Source organism: Orycteropus afer, unplaced genomic scaffold (assembly GCF_000298275.1).
Source record: "Orycteropus afer afer isolate SDZICR_OR568_19922 unplaced genomic scaffold, OryAfe1.0 scaffold00148, whole genome shotgun sequence".
Taxonomy (NCBI): Eukaryota; Metazoa; Chordata; class Mammalia; order Tubulidentata; family Orycteropodidae; genus Orycteropus; species Orycteropus afer.
The window spans coordinates 1,980,801-1,990,480 of NW_006921735.1; the positions used below are offsets into that span (position 1 = coordinate 1,980,801).

General features: G+C 34.9%; 1 protein-coding gene across 1 annotated transcript in view; it reads right to left on the minus strand.

The window, feature by feature from the left end:
- The window catches only part of LOC103201376 (dystrophin-like), a 2,052,823-nt gene that overhangs the window by 1,678,411 nt on the left and 364,732 nt on the right, over positions 1 to 9,680 (minus strand). The gene's annotated exons all lie outside the window — the stretch shown is intronic.

The window sequence follows — 9,680 nt, forward strand, 5'->3', positions numbered from 1 at the left end:
TTCCGTAGTGATACTGCCTCGGAAACCCAAGGAGGGGTCGCTATGAGTCGGGGCTGACTCGACGGCATATAACAACAACAACAATATTTAATAAGAGTGACTGCACTCTTCTACATAATTATGTGAATATATGATGAGAGAAATTATATTCCAAATAACTGTTAGTGAGCACTTAGAAGTGTGAATAACATGGATCTTTTTGCATCTGGCTTCACCTCTTTTCTTCTCAACCTGCTCCGTTTCTAGCTGATCCTCCTTTCACATACTGAAAGAGTAATTTCAGACTCCAAATGTGGTCTTCTGTGTCACTACGCCAATACTCCTTCTATAATAAATTGTATAGGAGCTCTGGTAGCATAGAGCCTAAGGCACTTGACTGCTAACCAGAAGGCTGGTCGTTCAAACCCACCAGCCACTCCTCGGAAGGAAGGTTGGGCAATCTACTTCCGTAGTGATACTGCCTCAGCAACCCAAGAAGGGGTAGCTATGAGTCGGGGCTGACCCGAAGGCACATAACAACAACAACAATAAATTGTATTATCCTCCAGGAATTTAACTATAATAACTTCCATAATACCTCCCAAATCATCAACTTTTGCTGTAACCTTACTCTTGAATGCCGATCTAGACACTTCATACACAGCCAATTTCCTACTTGAAGTTTAACATGTCCAGAAGTGAGTTCAATAGCTTTTGTCCAAACTGATTACACCATGACTTTCCTAGTTCTCTTAATATAAGGCCATTTTGTTTAGTCACCCAGACTTAAAACACAAATTATGTTCTTCCTTAACACCTTAACTATAATATCTAATAAAATAATTGTCAACTCATTCACTATTCTCAGAGAGGCCATCTCTTCTATTCTTCACACAGGTCTAAAGCAATACCTTATGACATGTGTACAGTATGCTGCCTGCCTTGACAGTTCCATACCATGCACTGAAATCAGGTAACTGTGTTCCAAAGACAGTCCTTAGATTATGCTCTTTCTCTGCTCAAGAACCTTACGTACATACCCAGTAAAAGTAGAATAAGGTCTAAACTCCAGAATGCCAGTCATGGCTTTCCATAGCCTTGGTTCCCAAGGAAATGTCCAACCTTATTTAAATGCTCCTTAAATAAGGTAGGGATATTTGTGAGTTCAGCTATCCGTACTTCAAGGCCTTTAGGATGCTTTTCTGCCCCTGGTGAAAACTGTAAGATCTTGAATGCAAATGTCTGGATTAAAACTTGGCTACACCATTTACTTGCTGAGGGACATTGAAAAATTTACTTAACATCTCTCAGCCTCAGTTTCTTTACTTTTACAATGGGCAGAAAAATACCTACCTCATATGGCTGTTATGAGGCTCAAAGATGTCAGAATGGTGTCTGGTATATAATAAATGCTGGATAATATTAATTTCTGTCAATATCTTACTCATCTGTCCAGCAAATAATAAATGAGCGATAAATCTTGGCTTTTATTATGTTCTCTCAAATTCATACCCATCCATCGGCCCAGTTCAAAAGTTTCTTCTTTTAAAAGAATATGGTTTATGAAGGTTAAAATACATGCTATATGAAATCCTAAGTCTTTGTTTTACCAAAGTCACAAAATCATGAAATGTGAATGTTGAACATGGAGAAATTGAGCCTTTAATTGGACAATGTTGTATCATTCTGAATAACAAAATTTCTGATTAATTAGTCTGGACCACTGTTGAGGGTAGTGACAAGGTGGATGCCAAAAGGCTTTCTACTTGTTCTGTCTTGTTTAATATTTCCATCATTAGCTTAATTGGCAACACAAAAAAGGCACGCGTACAAAGCACAAAGTCAAAGGGATGAGTTCATTGAACACTCCATGATGGTGAGGAATCTGCCTTGCTTAACCTAGAGTCATTCCTGAAACATAGTAGGAACTCCATAAATAAATATTTCCTAAAAAAAATAACTTGGTTTATAACTAATTACTAAAGAAGCAAAATGAATATTTCAACGAGCCCTTGAATTATTTGGAATTTTAAATAACACCATTTTACTGACTTTTCAGCATTCCACATCTGAATATATTATTAACTTCTGGACAAATGCTAGCAACAACATAGTATCACTAGGTACAATAATAAAATAAGCAGATACAAATAAACATTAGGAGATACTGTTACAAGATGAATAACTAATTATTCAAGCAAAATTAGCCTTCATTAGCAGGATGATTAGGGTCCAGCTTTCTGGAACAAAGACTACACTGTTAAAAAGACCATTATGCAGAGTAGGGATTTGAATTATTATGTGTAGATGTGAGGTGAATAATAAGAATCAATGAGTAGGTATTATTTAGAACCTGAATTTTAGGTTAATAAAGGACAAACAATTACTGTTGACAGTTTTTTTTTTCTTTTTTCATAAAATGTACTAATTTTAAAGTAGTGAGTTTCCCATCACTGGAAGTATACAAGAAGGGGCTGAATGATGGGATGTTAGGGTATATTTTAAAACAAGACCCCTTTCACATGGATACTTCCCTAAAATTGTGTCACCTTATATCAAAGTTTTTCCTCTGAATGCAAAAGTCTCTTTTTATCTATAAAATGGATTTCCCAATAGAAATATAATGCCAACCATATTACAGAATTTAAAAAGTTCTGTTTGCCATTTTGAAAATTAAAAAAGAAGTAAAGTTTATTTTAATTATGTATTTAACTATGTCCAGTGGAAGTTGGGCAATCCTACTTCCGTAGTGATACTGCCTCGGAAACCCAAGGAGGGGTCGCTATGAGTCGGGGCCGACTCGACGGCACATAACAACAACAACAACAACAACAACAGTGATTATAAAACTATTCAAATATTTTGGATTCATTTTTTTATATGAAGTCTTCAAAAATCACTGTGTATTTTACACTTATGGCATATTTCAATTCAGAGTTGTCAGATTTCAAATGCTCAATAGTTAGTGGCTACATTATCGGACAAAACCAAAAACCAAAGTCACTGCCATTGAGTCATTTCTGACTCACAGCAACACCCATTGGGTTTCCAAGACTGTAAATCTTTACAGAAGTAGATCGCCTCATCTTCCTTCCATGGAGCAGCTGGTGGGTTTGAACCACTGACCTTCCAATTAGCAGTCAAGTGCTTTATTCACTCTGCCACCAGAGCTCCTTCATTATTGGACAATGCAGATCAATAATAACCATGAAAATGACAAGAACCAGTAGCTCATTAGTAGTTGGAGATGTGTGACATGAATAATGTCTTAGTAATATTAGGTAAAACACTAATGTTTCATTTAAAAATTTGGACTGCGTTTAGATTATTTTTATATTACTTTCATTTATTTACAGTAGATATGTTTTCTGAGGGGAAGTTTCAGGAAGCTCTCTGGGGATAGGAAAACTATGAGAGTGGGTCCTACATGTTATATCAAGTGTTTCTATTCCTCAATTATGTATAAATCTGTATTGTGTTGCAATACCTCCTACATATTTGAATATAATTTTATTTGGCTTTTAAGGGTTTATGCCTTGTCTATGCAGATTTTCAATCTGTGCACATAGAGAATATACTTTTTCTTGCTCTATATTTCCCAGAGCAATAGAACAGGTTGTGTATTACTTTGCTTTTTGTACAAAGAAGGTGCTTATTAACTTGACTACTGGTTTTAGAATTACCAATATACTATTTCAATTAACCAGGGTCAAATTGTACAACCAAAATAACCATAAATGCTCAGTCCAAACCCAACCACTTGTCTATGTTATTGGCCACATCAGATCAGGTATATGACATCCATGTGATTAATATTCTCTGTTGGGTCACAAGAAATTGGGAAACCCTAACAGCTTTCCTTAGAAGTTGACTGGTTCATCATTTTGTTGTTGTTGTTGTTGTTATGTGCCATCGAGTCGGCCCCGACTCATAGCGACCCCTCCTTGGGTTTCCGAGGCAGTATCACTACAGAAGTAGGATTGCCCAACCTTCCTTCCGAGGAGTGGCTGGTGGGTTTGAACCACCAGCCTTCTGGTTAGCAGTCAAGTGCTTTAGCCACTATGCTACCAGAGCTCCTGGTTCATCATTAGGGGACACCAATTCTAATGTGAAACATATTTCCATTCATTTAAAATTTTACATGTAATTCTTTGGTCTTCATTGTCCTAGTAATTTGAAATTCCTATAAAACCTTATGAAAAGAAATGCATCTATAATTTAAAACCTCACATTAGAGTCCCCAAAGTTTAAAGCATAAGTATAAAATGCCTGTCTTCTCACTTCAGAATTATGATAAATGGTCTAAATCACTTGAAAACAATGGTTGATAAATCATCTTAATTACTGTGCAAATTGCTTCTATTGGCTTTAAAGAAAATATATGACCACAGAAGAACTACAGTCACAATTAGATCACACAATGCTAGAGAGACTATGCCAGATACGTCTTAAAATACATAGGAAATAATCAACCAAAAATTCTAATATTATTGGAGAAAATATATAGCTATATACCAAGCATAGGTTTTGCAAGATTTAAATGATTTACTTACCCTTTTATCTTAAGAGCTTTACCATGACTTTGCAGTCATACAAAATACATATAATGTAGAAAAGAAAGTTTAATAATCACACAGATAGGTAACGGACACAAAAGAAAGAAGAGACAGAGAAACGGAGAAAGACAACACTTGTTTTTCCTTGATTTTTTTTAATGTTGTTTCAAATCGCTTAACAACTATTAATTATGCTTTGTTGAATGATGTAAGGATTAATGAAAGTCAAAGCTCTGTTAATGTTTTATCATTGAAGGTGATTTATATAACAAATCAACAAACAATAACAAACTCAATTACAAACTGATTCATTCAGAGTTATTTAAATACACTTTATAATTTTTAAAATGTGAGTTTTCTTTCAGTTAAATATAACTTCCAACATGCATAAATGCGATAACATAATAATGACTGTGTTTGCACAGACACCAAAGTAAACATTTGTTAATCTGGACTATATAATCTCATCAATCATAAAAATTGCCACTACATTCAAATTACACTAAAGTTTAAATTAAAAAGAAGTAATGGAAGTGCCCCAGATTGGTTTAAGACTGATTGAAATTAGTCTCCTCTTTCCATTCTGCAGGTTTGGAAATATATTTCTTATCATTACAGTATTAATATAGAAAAATAAGATAAGAATACCTCATGGAAACCAAGATGAATAAATTTTCAAGGGCAAGTAATACCCTATAATACAGAAAAGACAGACTATTGATATGATATGAAGAGTTATTTCAGATCACTCTAACTGTAGAGGAAAGAAAACTTACAAAGAAAAATCACGGTATTGAAAAGATACCTACATCTATGCTAGACTAAAGATAATCATATATTCTGGTTTGCAGACTTACTCCTTTTTTTAAAAAAAAATTAAAAGATTCAGTATGGTGACATTTCATTGATTGTACTCTTTTATATTAGATAATATTGATTTGCCTTTAATGTTTTGCTGCTTTGATGATGCAAATGTGGCAACTTCCCAAATTCTGGAGGCTAATTAGAAAACACAACCTAGCCCATTCCTATTGATTTTGAATTGGTGTGACAGATTTCTTTATCACATATTTCAAATTTGGATCCAAGATATGTTGATTGGTTAAGACATATTGGTAGGACAAGAATCAAACTATGGTCTGTTCTTGAATATACCTTGGGATAGCTCTCTACCTTGTGACTACTTGAGTCTAGTAGTTGACGAGAGAAATAGTAGAGGATTTAAATCTAAAATATGTGACAGAGACACAGATAAATTTAAGGCTAAAACAGTAAAATGTGGGATGATTTTTTAACTTCTAGATTCATTTCATTTTCTTTATGCCTTCTTCCTTTCTCTCTTCTCCCCCCACCTCCTCCCATTCCAGTTTTGTTCAATTATCTTTGCTTTTCATTAACAAAAGTGTACTGAAATCACTGAAGTGGAACCAGACATGTTTATATTAACATATAATAGACGAACAATAAATAATTGGTGACATAAATGAAGATAATAAGCTATGCCTAGAGTCACTACGGTAGAATGAACAAAGCAACTGACTGCAGTGTAATGTTTCTCAACCACATTAAGGGTGAGAACTTAGGCAACTCACTGGTTCTCTTATACCAAACCGAACTCACTGCCATCGAGTTGATTCTGATTCATAGTGACCCCCATTGGGTTTCCAAGGCTATAAATCTTTACTGAAGTAGCTTGCCTCATCTTCCTTCCACAGAGCAGATGGTGGGTTTGAACCGCTGACCTTCTGGTTACAAGCCTTATCCACTATGCCACCAGAGGTCCTTAACCTACAAATACCTGAAGGTCTCTGGTCCAAAGAATGATTACTTTGCATCTGCTGACACTGATTGGAAGGATAATTTTCCTTTTTAAGGACCACAATAAAGAATCAACAAAAAGCTTTGATCATTTCAAATGTCATACTCATAAGACACAGGTTTGTATATCAAATGGCACTGCTCACCAAGATCAATTACACATCTACTTTGAAAACATTTAAAATGATTACACAAGAGTTTTGTTATCAAAGTTTCTAGATAATTAACCATGTTATAAGGAGCAAATTACAAATGTGAAAAAAAAAACGTTTTAATGTAGAAATTCTGTTAATAGGTTCATTTTCTACCTTAATTCACTCAGTGAAATAAAATTAACAGATATATTACTTTATTTTGATACTGATCTGTTACCATTACTTGAGGGTATTTGCTGCAAATATTACATATTTAATGCTTTATAAATTATGCAATATTGGAAGAACTATATGGACGTTTTCATATATTATTGTTGACATTTTTGGTAGAAAATTTGTAGAAAGTTTTACTAAAAATATATCCATATAATAAAAATTACTAAACTGATTAAAGAACCATTTTCTCTTCTATTGGAGAAGGTATTAAGTTACAACATGATTAGAAATAGACTACAAAGTGGAAACATTTGTACTGGTAAAGTTGACCACAGAAAATTAGGTTTTAATTAAAATCTTCAAATTCAATAAATCTTAATTTTATATTCTAAATTCCATTCTAAAAATACATCATTTAATTGACAGTGATGTTTAGAAGAACTAAAATATCTGTCTACACTGTCATTAAAGAGTTTATACATTATTTTGCACATGTAAAACCACCATTCAAATTACTTTAGACCCAAACATGTCTCCCCCCCCACACGTTCTGTATTGTATGGGAAACTCACTGGCACTCTAATAGTCCCCCTTGAAATATCTGAAAATCTCTGGCCCAAAGAATGATTGGCTTTGTATCAGCTGACATTGATTGGAGGGCAATAACTTAAATTTTCATAATTATTACAAATACAAATCCATGAATGCCAGATTCTACAACTCTCGTGTTATAGTTCTCATACTTATATTAGAACTGTATTCCAATATTGAATATAGTCCCAACACTGATGCTGGATTCTCCAAAGCTCTTATTCCAGTTCCAATTACTATATATTCAATAGTGTGTGTTTGTGTGTATACAGCTAAATGGATTTTAATAGTAATTATCAAGGCCCGTATGAAAATTAAAGAACAAATGGTATATATATATCCTTATGGGTTTGGTTAGCAGCCGACCACTTTAAGTACTACACCACCAGGGCTCCTTATAGCAGTGCTTAAGACATTTGACTGCTAACCAGAAGGCTGGCAGTTCAAATCCACCAGCCACTCCTCAGAAGGAAGATTGGGCTATCTACTTCCGTAGATAACTGCCTCAGAAACCCAAGGAGGAGTCGTTATGAGTCAGATCAGACTCAACAGCAGTGAGTTTGCTTTTTTTTTTTTTTGGTTAAAATAATGAAAATGTAAAGAAAATAAAATCACTTTTGGTTTGAACCAATTTCAGTGGAATATTTTAACAAGTCAGTTCTTTAGGAAAGTGAAATATTTCTAAATGTCTAGGAGAAAACACAATCTAACTAATCAAATTATGCCTATAAATTTTATTAAACTATGTTATAACAAAGTAAAATAATTGCATGTATTAATAGGATATAGGTAAAGTCTGTGTAGTCAAAATTCTTCTGAAACTATTTCAATATGACAGATATACCTTGATGTGTATTTTATTCATGAAACTCATATGCAGACTTTCCTACTCAGTCAGGCCATCATCTTCTTGGCTAGTCATCAGTCTCCAGACTAGTGTGATCCCTACATCAGCAGAGAAGTTTGTCTGAAATTCAAATTCAGATCTACCGAACCAGAATCTTCGGCTACACACAATCCTTGCAGTCTGTGTAACAATTACTCCAAAAGTACACTAAAGTTTGAGAGCCACTTCCTTTCCACCCCCATACCTACCTATTCCTTTCTTTGAGATCCTCATTGTCTCTCACCTAGACTACTGTGATGGTCTCCTAATTGGTTTGCCTACTTTCTGTCATTATTCAGTTGAATTTTCCTCACAACCACTCTTTCAACAGTGCATGAAAACAATGATTAAAAACTCCTCATTGCCTACTGAATTAAGTATAAACTATTAGTCTGGTTGTCACGACCTCCCCACACTGTGTCTAACCATCCTTTTCAGTTTTAATCATCCACAACTAAGCTTCATGCTCCATGACCTCTATTCCATAAGCAAACTGAACTTACTCTCCCTTAACACACTCTTTAATTTTTCTTTCCTTAGGTTTTCCCTGAATCGTTACCTCCTTTGTGTTGTTGAAGTGACCATTAAACCCATTCATCATGCAGTCTCTTTCAGCCCAGTATCCATGAACATATCTTATATCTTGGTCCATCATTAAACAGAGAGCTTCTTCAGTCCATCACATTTTACCCATAAATAGAGTTGCCAAGGTGCTAAAGATTGTTTCCTAAAATTAGTGTATGTTTGGTGGGAGTTAATTCAGATTGTCCCTTTTGCCTATCTTTCCTTCATTAATTCTTTAGGATATACATCAAATATCGTCTATTCCAAATTGCTGTTTTCCATCTCCAACTTGGCTTCCAGGAGAATGGAGAGGACAGAGCTGCTCTAAACACAATATATAGTGGTACATAAAAGAAGACAACTTACTTTTGTCTTATTCTCATTTTGCACTCTGTCTTCTGCCTCCCTCTTTCCTGATAGTACCCCTACTACCATACTACCAGGTTCAGATGCCTAAAGCAGAGAGAGTTGAGAGAAAGTGTTTCCACCCAATGATTCTACCCATTGTACACAGGACCTAGGTGACAAGGCAGTTATCAATTTGCAGCTAATCTAAAGGTTGGAGGTTTGGACCTAGCCTGAGGCTCTGCAGAAGAAAAGCCTGGAACACTGCTTCTGCAAAAGGATTACAACCACAAAAATCCCATGGAACTTATCCACTCTGCAACACATGGGGCTGTCCTGAGTCAGGACCCAACTGTATCAAAGCTAACAGCAATATTGTGCCCAGCCTAAAAATTTGTCTCCGAGTCCTTTTCATAATTTTGACTCTATCCCATTAAAATAGCTACTTCCTCAAACTTAGTTTACAAAAATTAGGAAAGATTAAGCTATTGAATACCATTGGATAACCTAAATGAAACTGGAAGTGGTAGTGTTTCTTGTTTTAATGGCCTTGTTTGGGACAAGCAGAACTTGCAAGTACTTAATTTGGTGTACTTGATTACTCCCGTAAGACTGGTCCCTTCAAAGCCA